The sequence below is a fragment of the Camelus dromedarius genome, unplaced genomic scaffold (assembly GCF_036321535.1).
Source record: "Camelus dromedarius isolate mCamDro1 unplaced genomic scaffold, mCamDro1.pat HAP1_SCAFFOLD_178, whole genome shotgun sequence".
In the NCBI taxonomy this organism is placed as follows: Eukaryota; Metazoa; Chordata; class Mammalia; order Artiodactyla; family Camelidae; genus Camelus; species Camelus dromedarius.
Window position 1 is genome coordinate 618777 of NW_026989771.1, and position 14404 is coordinate 633180.

A 14404-nucleotide genomic window follows, 5' to 3' on the forward strand; every position below is an offset into this window, starting at 1 on the left:
TCTAGCTCGTTCTACCCAATAGAATTGTAATTTACATTGTTTCATTACGGTGAAATTCCGTTTTCCAAAAGCGCTACATGAATCACGGTTTGAAAAATAATTACTACACTGTTATTAACATGTGGATTACCGGACTTTCATTCAACATTCAACGCATATTGACACTTAGAAGCATTTTCTCAGATTTCACAGAGTTCTCCTATTGGCAGATTTGAAAATGAGGCACATTTCGCAGAAAAATTCTCTTCAAGCGAGTTCTACCCAATAGACATGTAATTTACATTGTTTCCTTCAATATGACATTCCGTATTCCGAACACGTTACATGCATCACGAATTCGACAAACATTCTTTAATGTGTGTGAGCATGTGGATTCCTGAACTTTCATCCACCATACAAGGCATATTTACAACTAGAAGTAGTTATTCTGATTTCACAGATTTTTCCTAACATCCAGTTTCGAAAATCATGAAATGTTCGCAGAAAAATTCAATTCAAGAAAGTTCTATCCAGTAGAATTGTTATTTTCCGAGTTTCACTCACCGAGACATTCCGTGTTCCGAAAACGTTATATTAATCACTGCTTCGACAAACATTATTTAATGACCGTGATCATGTGGATTACCGATGTTTCAACCACAATACAAGGCATATTTACACCTAGAAATATTTACTTAGATTTCGCAGATTTTTCCTAACGTCAGTTACGAAAATCAGGCAGTTTGCGCCGAAAAATTCTCTTGCTGCATGTTTGATCCAATAGACATCCCAATTTCATAGATACCGTCACGGTAACATTCCGTGTTCCGAAAAAGGTACATGCACCATGGATTCAACAAATATTCACTCCTGAGTTGTTAGAAGTGAATTACACATCTTTAATAAACCATTGAAGACATATTGTCACCTTAAGGCATTTGCTCAGATTTTGCAGTGTTTTCATAACACCAGTTCCCAAACAAAGGTAGATTTTACAGTAAAAATCTCCTGGAGCGGGTTCTCACCAATAGATATGTAATTTACATAGTTTCCTTCAACGTGACATTCCGTGTGCCGAACACACTACATACATATTGGATTTGAGAAACATTTTTAATGAGTTGTGTACATGTGTATTACAGAACTTTCATCCACCATACAAGGCATATTTACACCTAGAAACATTAATTCTGAGTTTGCAGCTTTTTCCTAAAAGCAGTTTCGAAAATTAGGCAGTTTCCTAAGGAAAAACTGTTGGAGCGTGTTCTACCCAATAGATATGTAAATTACATAGATTCTATCGCTGTGAAATCCGTGTTTCGAACACGATTCATGCAGATAGGATTCGACAAAAATACACTACAGAGTTGTTTGCATGTGGATTAAAGGACTTTCATCACAATACAAGGCATATTGATGCTTAGAAGCATTTTCTCTGATTGCACAGAGCTTTCCAAATGCCAGTTTCGAAACTGAGGCACATTTCACGGCAATAACCTGTTGGAACGCGTTCAAAACAATAGACATGTAATTTAGATGGATTCACTCACCGTGAAATTCCGTGTTCTGAACATGCTACATGCATCTCGGATTCGAAAAATATTCACTACAGAGTTGTTAGCAAGTTGATTACAGCACTTTCAACCACCACACATGGCTTACTGACACTTTGAAGACTTTTCTCAGATTTCACAGGTTAGTTTTAATGCCAGGTTTGAAAATGAGGCAGATTTGGCAGGAAAATGCTCTTGGAGCGAGTTCTAACCAAAAGATATGTAATTTACCCAGTTTCACTCACCGTGACATTCCATGTTCTGAACACGTTACATGCATCACAGATTCGACAATCTTTAATGAGTTCTTAACATGTGTATTACCGAACTCTCATCCACATTACAATGCATATTTATACATAGAAATTATATTCTGATTTATTAGATTTCCCCAAATGTCAGTTTTTAAGTCATGCAGTTTTCGCAGAAAAATCCTCTTGGAGCGAGTTCTACCCATTTGACATGCAATTTACATAAAACCAGTCATCGTGAAATTCCGTGTTCTGAAAAAGCTACATGCATCAAGTATTCGACAATTATTCACTTCAGAGTTGTTAGAATAAAGATTACCGAACTTTCATCCACGATAAAAGCCATATTGACACTTTGAAGCATTTTCTCATATTTCGAAAGTTTTTCCTAATGCCAGTTTTGAAAATGAGGCAGAATTCGCAGAAAAAGCTCTTGGAATGCTTTCTACCCAAGTGACATTTATTTTACATAGATTCGCTCACCGTGATTTTCTGTGTTCCGAACACACTTCATGTATCTCGGATTCGACAAATATTCACTACAGAGTTGTTAGCATGCGGATTACCGAACTTTCATCCACCCTACAAGGCATATTTACACCGAGAATCTATTCATCTGTGTTCGCAGTGTTTTCCTAAAACCAGTTTTGAAATTCAGGCATATTTCTCAGGAAAAATCTCTTGGAGTGATTACTAACCAAGAGAAATGTAATTTACATAAACTCCCTGGCCATGAAATTCCGTGTTCCGAACATGCTACATGCATAATGGATTCGACAATTATACACTACAGATTTGTTAGCATGTGGATTACCGAACTTTCATCACAATAGATTGAATATTGATACTTAGAAATATTTTCTCAGATTTTGCAGTGTTTTCCAAATGCCAGTTTCAAAAATGAAGCATTTTTCGCAGAAAAATTCTCTTGGAGCGAGTTCTACCCAATAGAGAAGTAATTTACATTGTTTCACTCACCGTGAAATTCCACGTTCCGAAAACGGTATATGCATCACGGATTAGAAAAAGATTCTTTAATATGTTGTGAAAATGTGGATTACGAACATTCTTACAACATAAAGGCATATTTACACCTAGAAATATTTACTCTCATTTGAAGCTTTCTCCAAACTTCAGATTCGATAATCATGCAATTTTCGCAGAAAAATTCTATTCTAGCTCGTTCTACCCAATAGAATTGTAATTTACATTGTTTCATTACGGTGAAATTCCGTTTTCCAAAAGCGCTACATGAATCACGGTTTGAAAAATAATTACTACACTGTTATTAACATGTGGATTACCGGACTTTCATTTAACATTCAACGCATATTGACACTTAGAAGCATTTTCTCAGATTTCACAGAGTTCTCCTATTGGCAGATTTGAAAATGAGGCACATTTCGCAGAAAAATTCTCTTCAAGCGAGTTCTACCCAATAGACATGTAATTTACATTGTTTCCTTCAATATGACATTCCGTATTCCGAACACGTTACATGCATCACGAATTCGACAAACATTCTTTAATGTGTGTGAGCATGTGGATTCCTGAACTTTCATCCACCATACAAGGCATATTTACAACTAGAAGTAGTTATTCTGATTTCACAGATTTTTCCTAACATCCAGTTTCGAAAATCATGAAATTTTCGCAGAAAAATTCAATTCAAGAAAGTTCTATCCAGTAGAATTGTTATTTTCCGAGTTTCACTCACCGAGACATTCCGTGTTCCGAAAACGTTATATTAATCACTGCTTCGACAAACATTATTTAATGACCGTGATCATGTGGATTACCGATGTTTCAACCACAATACAAGGCATATTTACACCTAGAAATATTTACTTAGATTTCGCAGATTTTTCCTAACGTCAGTTACGAAAATCAGGCAGTTTGCGCCGAAAAATTCTCTTGCTGCATGTTTGATCCAATAGACATCCCATTTTCATAGATACCGTCACGGTAACATTCCGTGTTCCGAAAAAGGTACATGCACCATGGATTCAACAAATATTCACTCCTGAGTTGTTAGAAGTGAATTACACATCTTTAATAAACCATTGAAGACATATTGTCACCTTAAGGCATTTGCTCAGATTTTGCAGTGTTTTCATAACACCAGTTCCCAAACAAAGATAGATTTTACAGTAAAAATCTCCTGGAGCGGGTTCTCAACAATAGATGTATAATTTACATCTTTTCCTTCAATATGACACTCTGTATTAGGTACACATTTCATGCATCACGAATTCGACAAACATTCCCTAATGAGTGTGAGCATGTGGATTACCAAAATTTCATCCACCATACAAGGCATATTTACACCTAGTTGTAGTTATTCGGATTTCGCAAGTTTTTCCTAACATCCAGTTTTAAAAATCAAGAAATTTTCGCAGAAAAATTCAATTCAAGCGAGTTCTATCCAGTAGAATTTTTATGTTCCGAGTTTCACTCACCGAGACATTTGGTATTCCGAAAACGTTACATTAATCACGGCTTCGACAAACATTATTTAATGACCGTGAGCATGTGGATTACGGATGTTTCAACCACAATACAAGGCATATTTACACCTAGAAATATTTACTTAGATTTCGCAGATTTTTCCTAACGTCAGTTACGAACATCAGGCAGTTTTCGCAAAAAAATTCTCTTGCTGCATGTTCGAACCAATAGACATCCCATTTTCATAGATACCGTCACCGTAACATTCCGTGTTCCGAAACAGGTACATGCACCATGGATTCAACTAATATTCACTCCTGAGTTGTTAGAATGTGAATTACACATCTTTAATAAACCATTGAAGACATATTGTCACCTTAAAGCTTTTGCTCAGGTTTTGCAGTGTTTTCATAACACCAGTTTCCAAACAGAGGTAGATATTACAGTAAAATGCTCCTGGAGCGGGTTCTCACCAATAGATATGTAATTTACATAATTTCCTTCAACGTGACATTCCGTGTGCCGAACACACTACATACATCACGGATTTGAGAAACATTATTAATGAGTTGTGTACATGTGTATTACAGAACTTTCATCCACCATACAAGGCATATTTACAACAAGAAACATTAACTCTGAGTTTGCAGCTTTTTCCTAATACCAGTTTCAAAATCAGGCAGTTTCGTAAGGAAAAAAATTTTGAGCGTGTCCTACCCAATAGATATGTAAATTACATAGATTTTCCCGCTGTGAAATTCCGTGTTTTGCACACGCTACATGCAGATAGGATTCGACAAAAATACACTACAGAGTTGTTTGCATGTGGATTAAAGGACTTTCATCACAATACAAGGCATATTGATGCTTAGAAGCATTTTCTCTGATTTCACAGAGCTTTCCAACGCCAGTTTTGTAACTGAGGCAGATTTCATGGCAAAAACCTCTTGGAGCGGGTTCAAAACAATAGACATGTAATTAACATGGATTCACTCACTGTGAATTTCCGTGTTCTGAACACGCTACATGCAACTCGGATTCGACAAATATTCACTACAGAGTTGTTAGCAAGTGGACTACAGCATTTTCATCCACCATACAAGGCTTACTGACACTTTGAAGACTTTTCTCAGATTTCACAGTTTAGTTTTAATGCCAGGTTTGAAAATGAGGCAGATTTGGCAGGAAAATGCTCTTGGAGTGCGTTCTAACCAAAAGATATTTAATTTACCCAGTTTCACTCACCGTGACTTTCCGTGTTCTGAACACTTTACATGCATCACAGATTCGACATTCTTTAATGAGTTCTTAACATGTGTATTACCGAACTCTCATCCACCTTACAATGCATATTTATACATAGAAGTTATTTTCTGATTTAGTAGATTTCTCCAAATGTCAGATTTTAAGTCATGCAGTTTTCGCAGAAAAATCCTCCTGGAGAGTGTTCTACCCAATAGACATGCAATTTACATAGAACCTGTCATCGTGAAATTCCGTGTTCCGAAAAAGCTACATGCATCCCGGATTCGACAAATATTCACTACAGTGTTGTTAGCATAAGGGTTACCGGACTTTCATCCACCATAAAAGCCATATTGACACTGTGAAGCATTTTCTCATATTTCGAAAGTTTTTCCTAATGCCAGTTTTCAAAATGAGGCAGAATTCGCAGAAAAAAGCTCTTGGAGCGAGTTCTACCCAAGTGACATGTATTTTACATACATTCGCTCACTGTGATATTCTGTGTTCCGAACACGCTTCATGTATCTCGGATTCGACAAATGTTCACTACAGAGATGTTAGCATGCGGATTACCGAACTTACATCCACCCTACAAGTCATATTTACACCGAGAATCTTTTCTTCTGAGTTCGCAGTGTTTTCCTAAATCCAGTTTTGAAATTCAGGCATATTTCTCAGGAAAGAGCTCTTGGAGTGATTTCTAACCAAGAGAAATGTAATTTACATAAACTCCCTGGCCATGAAATTCCGTGTTCCGAACATGCTACATGCATAATGGATTCGACAAATATTCACTACAGATTTGTTAGCATGTGGATTACCGAACTTTCATCACAATAGATTGAATATTGATACTTAGAAGTATTTTCTCAGATTTTGCAGTGTTTTCCAAACGCCAGTTTCAAAAATGAAGCATTTATCGCAGAAAAATTCTCTTGGAGCGAGTTCTACCCAATAGAGAAGTAATTTACATTGTTTCCGTCACCGGGAAATTCCACGTTCTAAACACGGTATATGCATCACGGATTAGAAAAAGATTCTTTAGTATGTTGCGTAAATGTGGATTACCGAACTTTGTTCCAACATAAAGGCATATTTACACCTAGAAATATTTACTCTCATTTGAAGCTTTCTCCAAACTTCAGATTCGATAATCATGCAATTTTCGCAGAAAAATTCTATTCTAGCTAGTTCTACCCAATAGAATTGTAATTTACATTGTTTCTTTACGGTGAAATTTCGTGTTCAAAACACGCTATATAAATCACGGATTCGAAAAATTTTCAATTCATAGTTTATAACATGTGCATTACCGGACTTTCATTCACCATTCAAGGCATATTGAAACTTAGAAGCATTTTCCCAGACTTCTCAGGTTTTTCCTAACGCCAGTTTTCAAAATGAGGCAGATTTCACAGAAAAAGTCTCTTGAATCGAGTTCTACCCAATAGACATGTAATTTACATTGTTTCCTTCAATATGACATTCCATAATCCGAACACGTTACATGCAACACGAATTCGACAAATAATCTTTAATGTGTGTGAGCATGTGGATAACTGAACTTTCATCCACCATACAAGGCATATTTACACCTAGAAGTAGTTATTCTGATTTCGCAGGTTTTTCTTAACATCCAGTTTCGAAAATCATGAAATTTTCACTGAAAATTTCAATTCAAGCGAGTTCTATCCAGTAGAATTGTTATTTTCCGAGTTTCACTCACCGAGACATTCCGTGTTCCGAAAATGTTACATTAATCACGGCTTCGACAAACATTACTTAATGACCGTGAGCATGTGGATTACCGATGTTTCAACCACAATACAAGGCATAATTACACCTAGAAATATTTACTTAGATTTCGCAGATTATTCCTAATGTCAGTTACCAAAATCAGGCAGTTTTCGCAGAAAAATTCTCTTGCTGCATGTTTGATGAAATAGACATCCCATTTTCATAGATACCGTCACCGTAACATTCCGTGTTATGAAAAATGTACATGCACCATGGATTCAACAAATATTCACTGCTGAGTTGTAAGAATGTGAATTACACATCTTTAATAAACCATTGAATACATATAGTCACTTTAAAGCATTTGCTCATATTTTGCAGCGTTTTCATAACACCAGTTTCCAATCAGAGGTAGATTTTACAGTAAAATGCTCCTGGAGCGGATTCTCACCAATAGATATGTAATTTACATAGTTTCCTTCAACGTGACATTCCGTGTACCGAACAGACTACATACATATTGCATTTGAGAAACATTTTTAATGAGTTGTGTACATGTGTATTACAGAACTTTCATCCACCATACAAGGCATATTTACACCTAGAAACATTAACTCGGAGATTGCAGCTTTTTCCTAATACCAGTTTCAAAATCAGGCAGTTTCCTAAGGAAAAAAATTTTGAGCGTGTCCTACCCAATAGATATGTAAATTACATAGATTTTCCCGCTGTGAAATTCCGTGTTTTGCACACGCTACATGCAGATAGGATTCGACAAAAATACACTACAGAGTTGTTTGCATGTGGATTAAAGGACTTTCATCACAATACAAGGCATATTGATGCTTAGAAGCATTTTCTCTGATTTCACAGAGCTTTCCAACGCCAGTTTTGTAACTGAGGCAGATTTCATGGCAAAAACCTCTTGGAGCGGGTTCAAAACAATAGACATGTAATTAACATGGATTCACTCACTGTGAATTTCCGTGTTCTGAACACGCTACATGCAACTCGGATTCGACAAATATTCACTACAGAGTTGTTAGCAAGTGGACTACAGCATTTTCATCCACCATACAAGGCTTACTGACACTTTGAAGACTTTTCTCAGATTTCACAGTTTAGTTTTAATGCCAGGTTTGAAAATGAGGCAGATTTGGCAGGAAAATGCTCTTGGAGTGCGTTCTAACCAAAAGATATTTAATTTACCCAGTTTCACTCACCGTGACTTTCCGTGTTCTGAACACTTTACATGCATCACAGATTCGACATTCTTTAATGAGTTCTTAACATGTGTATTACCGAACTCTCATCCACCTTACAATGCATATTTATACATAGAAGTTATTTTCTGATTTAGTAGATTTCTCCAAATGTCAGATTTTAAGTCATGCAGTTTTCGCAGAAAAATCCTCCTGGAGAGTGTTCTACCCAATAGACATGCAATTTACATAGAACCTGTCATCGTGAAATTCCGTGTTCCGAAAAAGCTACATGCATCCCGGATTCGACAAATATTCACTACAGTGTTGTTAGCATAAGGGTTACCGGACTTTCATCCACCATAAAAGCCATATTGACACTGTGAAGCATTTTCTCATATTTCGAAAGTTTTTCCTAATGCCAGTTTTCAAAATGAGGCAGAATTCGCAGAAAAAAGCTCTTGGAGCGAGTTCTACCCAAGTGACATGTATTTTACATACATTCGCTCACTGTGATATTCTGTGTTCCGAACACGCTTCATGTATCTCGGATTCGACAAATGTTCACTACAGAGATGTTAGCATGCGGATTACCGAACTTACATCCACCCTACAAGTCATATTTACACCGAGAATCTTTTCTTCTGAGTTCGCAGTGTTTTCCTAAATCCAGTTTTGAAATTCAGGCATATTTCTCAGGAAAGAGCTCTTGGAGTGATTTCTAACCAAGAGAAATGTAATTTACATAAACTCCCTGGCCATGAAATTCCGTGTTCCGAACATGCTACATGCATAATGGATTCGACAAATATTCACTACAGATTTGTTAGCATGTGGATTACCGAACTTTCATCACAATAGATTGAATATTGATACTTAGAAGTATTTTCTCAGATTTTGCAGTGTTTTCCAAACGCCAGTTTCAAAAATGAAGCATTTATCGCAGAAAAATTCTCTTGGAGCGAGTTCTACCCAATAGAGAAGTAATTTACATTGTTTCCGTCACCGGGAAATTCCACGTTCTAAACACGGTATATGCATCACGGATTAGAAAAAGATTCTTTAGTATGTTGCGTAAATGTGGATTACCGAACTTTGTTCCAACATAAAGGCATATTTACACCTAGAAATATTTACTCTCATTTGAAGCTTTCTCCAAACTTCAGATTCGATAATCATGCAATTTTCGCAGAAAAATTCTATTCTAGCTAGTTCTACCCAATAGAATTGTAATTTACATTGTTTCTTTACGGTGAAATTTCGTGTTCAAAACACGCTATATAAATCACGGATTCGAAAAATTTTCAATTCATAGTTTATAACATGTGCATTACCGGACTTTCATTCACCATTCAAGGCATATTGAAACTTAGAAGCATTTTCCCAGACTTCTCAGGTTTTTCCTAACGCCAGTTTTCAAAATGAGGCAGATTTCACAGAAAAAGTCTCTTGAATCGAGTTCTACCCAATAGACATGTAATTTACATTGTTTCCTTCAATATGACATTCCATAATCCGAACACGTTACATGCAACACGAATTCGACAAATAATCTTTAATGTGTGTGAGCATGTGGATAACCGAACTTTCATCCACCATACAAGGCATATTTACACCTAGAAGTAGTTATTCTGATTTCGCAGGTTTTTCTTAACATCCAGTTTCGAAAATCATGAAATTTTCACTGAAAATTTCAATTCAAGCGAGTTCTATCCAGTAGAATTGTTATTTTCCGAGTTTCACTCACCGAGACATTCCGTGTTCCGAAAATGTTACATTAATCACGGCTTCGACAAACATTACTTAATGACCGTGAGCATGTGGATTACCGATGTTTCAACCACAATACAAGGCATAATTACACCTAGAAATATTTACTTAGATTTCGCAGATTATTCCTAATGTCAGTTACCAAAATCAGGCAGTTTTCGCAGAAAAATTCTCTTGCTGCATGTTTGATGAAATAGACATCCCATTTTCATAGATACCGTCACCGTAACATTCCGTGTTATGAAAAATGTACATGCACCATGGATTCAACAAATATTCACTGCTGAGTTGTAAGAATGTGAATTACACATCTTTAATAAACCATTGAATACATATAGTCACTTTAAAGCATTTGCTCATATTTTGCAGCGTTTTCATAACACCAGTTTCCAATCAGAGGTAGATTTTACAGTAAAATGCTCCTGGAGCGGATTCTCACCAATAGATATGTAATTTACATAGTTTCCTTCAACGTGACATTCCGTGTACCGAACAGACTACATACATATTGCATTTGAGAAACATTTTTAATGAGTTGTGTACATGTGTATTACAGAACTTTCATCCACCATACAAGGCATATTTACACCTAGAAACATTAACTCGGAGATTGCAGCTTTTTCCTAATACCAGTTTCAAAATCAGGCAGTTTCCTAAGGAAAAAAATTTTGAGCGTGTCCTACCCAATAGATATGTAAATTACATAGATTTTCCCGCTGTGAAATTCCGTGTTTTGCACACGCTACATGCAGATAGGATTCGACAAAAATACACTACAGAGTTGTTTGCATGTGGATTAAAGGACTTTCATCACAATACAAGGCATATTGATGCTTAGAAGCATTTTCTCTGATTTCACAGAGCTTTCCAACGCCAGTTTTGTAACTGAGGCAGATTTCATGGCAAAAACCTCTTGGAGCGGGTTCAAAACAATAGACATGTAATTAACATGGATTCACTCACTGTGAATTTCCGTGTTCTGAACACGCTACATGCAACTCGGATTCGACAAATATTCACTACAGAGTTGTTAGCAAGTGGACTACAGCATTTTCATCCACCATACAAGGCTTACTGACACTTTGAAGACTTTTCTCAGATTTCACAGTTTAGTTTTAATGCCAGGTTTGAAAATGAGGCAGATTTGGCAGGAAAATGCTCTTGGAGTGCATTCTAACCAAAAGATATTTAATTTACCCAGTTTCACTCACCGTGACTTTCCGTGTTCTGAACACTTTACATGCATCACAGATTCGACATTCTTTAATGAGTTCTTAACATGTGTATTACCGAACTCTCATCCACCTTACAATGCATATTTATACATAGAAGTTATTTTCTGATTTAGTAGATTTCTCCAAATGTCAGATTTTAAGTCATGCAGTTTTCGCAGAAAAATCCTCCTGGAGAGTGTTCTACCCAATAGACATGCAATTTACATAGAACCTGTCATCGTGAAATTCCGTGTTCCGAAAAAGCTACATGCATCCCGGATTCGACAAATATTCACTACAGTGTTGTTAGCATAAGGATTACCGGACTTTCATCCACCATAAAAGCCATATTGACACTGTGAAGCATTTTCTCATATTTCGAAAGTTTTTCCTAATGCCAGTTTTCAAAATGAGGCAGAATTCGCAGAAAAAAGCTCTTGGAGCGAGTTCTACCCAAGTGACATGTATTTTACATACATTCGCTCACTGTGATATTCTGTGTTCCGAACACGCTTCATGTATCTCGGATTCGACAAATGTTCACTACAGAGATGTTAGCATGCGGATTACCGAACTTACATCCACCCTACAAGTCATATTTACACCGAGAATCTTTTCTTCTGAGTTCGCAGTGTTTTCCTAAATCCAGTTTTGAAATTCAGGCATATTTCTCAGGAAAGAGCTCTTGGAGTGATTTCTAACCAAGAGAAATGTAATTTACATAAACTCCCTGGCCATGAAATTCCGTGTTCCGAACATGCTACATGCATAATGGATTCGACAAATATTCACTACAGATTTGTTAGCATGTGGATTACCGAACTTTCATCACAATAGATTGAATATTGATACTTAGAAGTATTTTCTCAGATTTTGCAGTGTTTTCCAAACGCCAGTTTCAAAAATGAAGCATTTATCGCAGAAAAATTCTCTTGGAGCGAGTTCTACCCAATAGAGAAGTAATTTACATTGTTTCCGTCACCGGGAAATTCCACGTTCTAAACACGGTATATGCATCACGGATTAGAAAAAGATTCTTTAGTATGTTGCGTAAATGTGGATTACCGAACTTTGTTCCAACATAAAGGCATATTTACACCTAGAAATATTTACTCTCATTTGAAGCTTTCTCCAAACTTCAGATTCGATAATCATGCAATTTTCGCAGAAAAATTCTATTCTAGCTAGTTCTACCCAATAGAATTGTAATTTACATTGTTTCTTTACCGTGAAATTTCGTGTTCAAAACACGCTATATAAATCACGGATTCGAAAAATTTTCAATTCATAGTTTATAACATGTGCATTACCGGACTTTCATTCACCATTCAAGGCATATTGAAACTTAGAAGCATTTTCCCAGACTTCTCAGGTTTTTCCTAACGCCAGTTTTCAAAATGAGGCAGATTTCACAGAAAAAGTCTCTTGAATCGAGTTCTACCCAATAGATATGTAATTTACATTGTTTCCTTCAATATGACATTCCATAATCCGAACACGTTACATGCAACACGAATTCGACAAATAATCTTTAATGTGTGTGAGCATGTGGATAACCGAACTTTCATCCACCATACAAGGCATATTTACACCTAGAAGTAGTTATTCTGATTTCGCAGGTTTTTCTTAACATCCAGTTTCGAAAATCATGAAATTTTCACTGAAAATTTCAATTCAAGCGAGTTCTATCCAGTAGAATTGTTATTTTCCGAGTTTCACTCACCGAGACATTCCGTGTTCCGAAAATGTTACATTAATCACGGCTTCGACAAACATTACTTAATGACCGTGAGCATGTGGATTACCGATGTTTCAACCACAATACAAGGCATAATTACACCTAGAAATATTTACTTAGATTTCGCAGATTATTCCTAATGTCAGTTACCAAAATCAGGCAGTTTTCGCAGAAAAATTCTCTTGCTGCATGTTTGATGAATTAGACATCCCATTTTCATAGATACCGTCACCGTAACATTCCGTGTTATGAAAAATGTACATGCACCATGGATTCAACAAATATTCACTGCTGAGTTGTAAGAATGTGAATTACACATCTTTAATAAACCATTGAATACATATAGTCACTTTAAAGCATTTGCTCATATTTTGCAGCGTTTTCATAACACCAGTTTCCAATCAGAGGTAGATTTTACAGTAAAATGCTCCTGGAGCGGATTCTCACCAATAGATATGTAATTTACATAGTTTCCTTCAACGTGACATTCCGTGTACCGAACAGACTACATACATATTGCATTTGAGAAACATTTTTAATGAGTTGTGTACATGTGTATTACAGAACTTTCATCCACCATACAAGGCATATTTACACCTAGAAACATTAACTCGGAGATTGCAGCTTTTTCCTAATACCAGTTTCAAAATCAGGCAGTTTCCTAAGGAAAAAAATTTTGAGCGTGTCCTACCCAATAGATATGTAAATTACATAGATTTTCCCGCTGTGAAATTCCGTGTTTTGCACACGCTACATGCAGATAGGATTCGACAAAAATACACTACAGAGTTGTTTGCATGTGGATTAAAGGACTTTCATCACAATACAAGGCATATTGATGCTTAGAAGCATTTTCTCTGATTTCACAGAGCTTTCCAACGCCAGTTTTGTAACTGAGGCAGATTTCATGGCAAAAACCTCTTGGAGCGGGTTCAAAACAATAGACATGTAATTAACATGGATTCACTCACTGTGAATTTCCGTGTTCTGAACACGCTACATGCAACTCGGATTCGACAAATATTCACTACAGAGTTGTTAGCAAGTCGACTACAGCATTTTCATCCACCATACAAGGCTTACTGACACTTTGAAGACTTTTCTCAGATTTCACAGGTTAGTTTTAATGCCAGGTTTGAAAATGAGGCAGATTTGGCAGGAAAATGCTCTTGGAGTGCGTTCTAACCAAAAGATATTTAATTTACCCAGTTTCACTCACCGTGACTTTCCGTGTTCTGAACACTTTACATGCATCACAGATTCGACA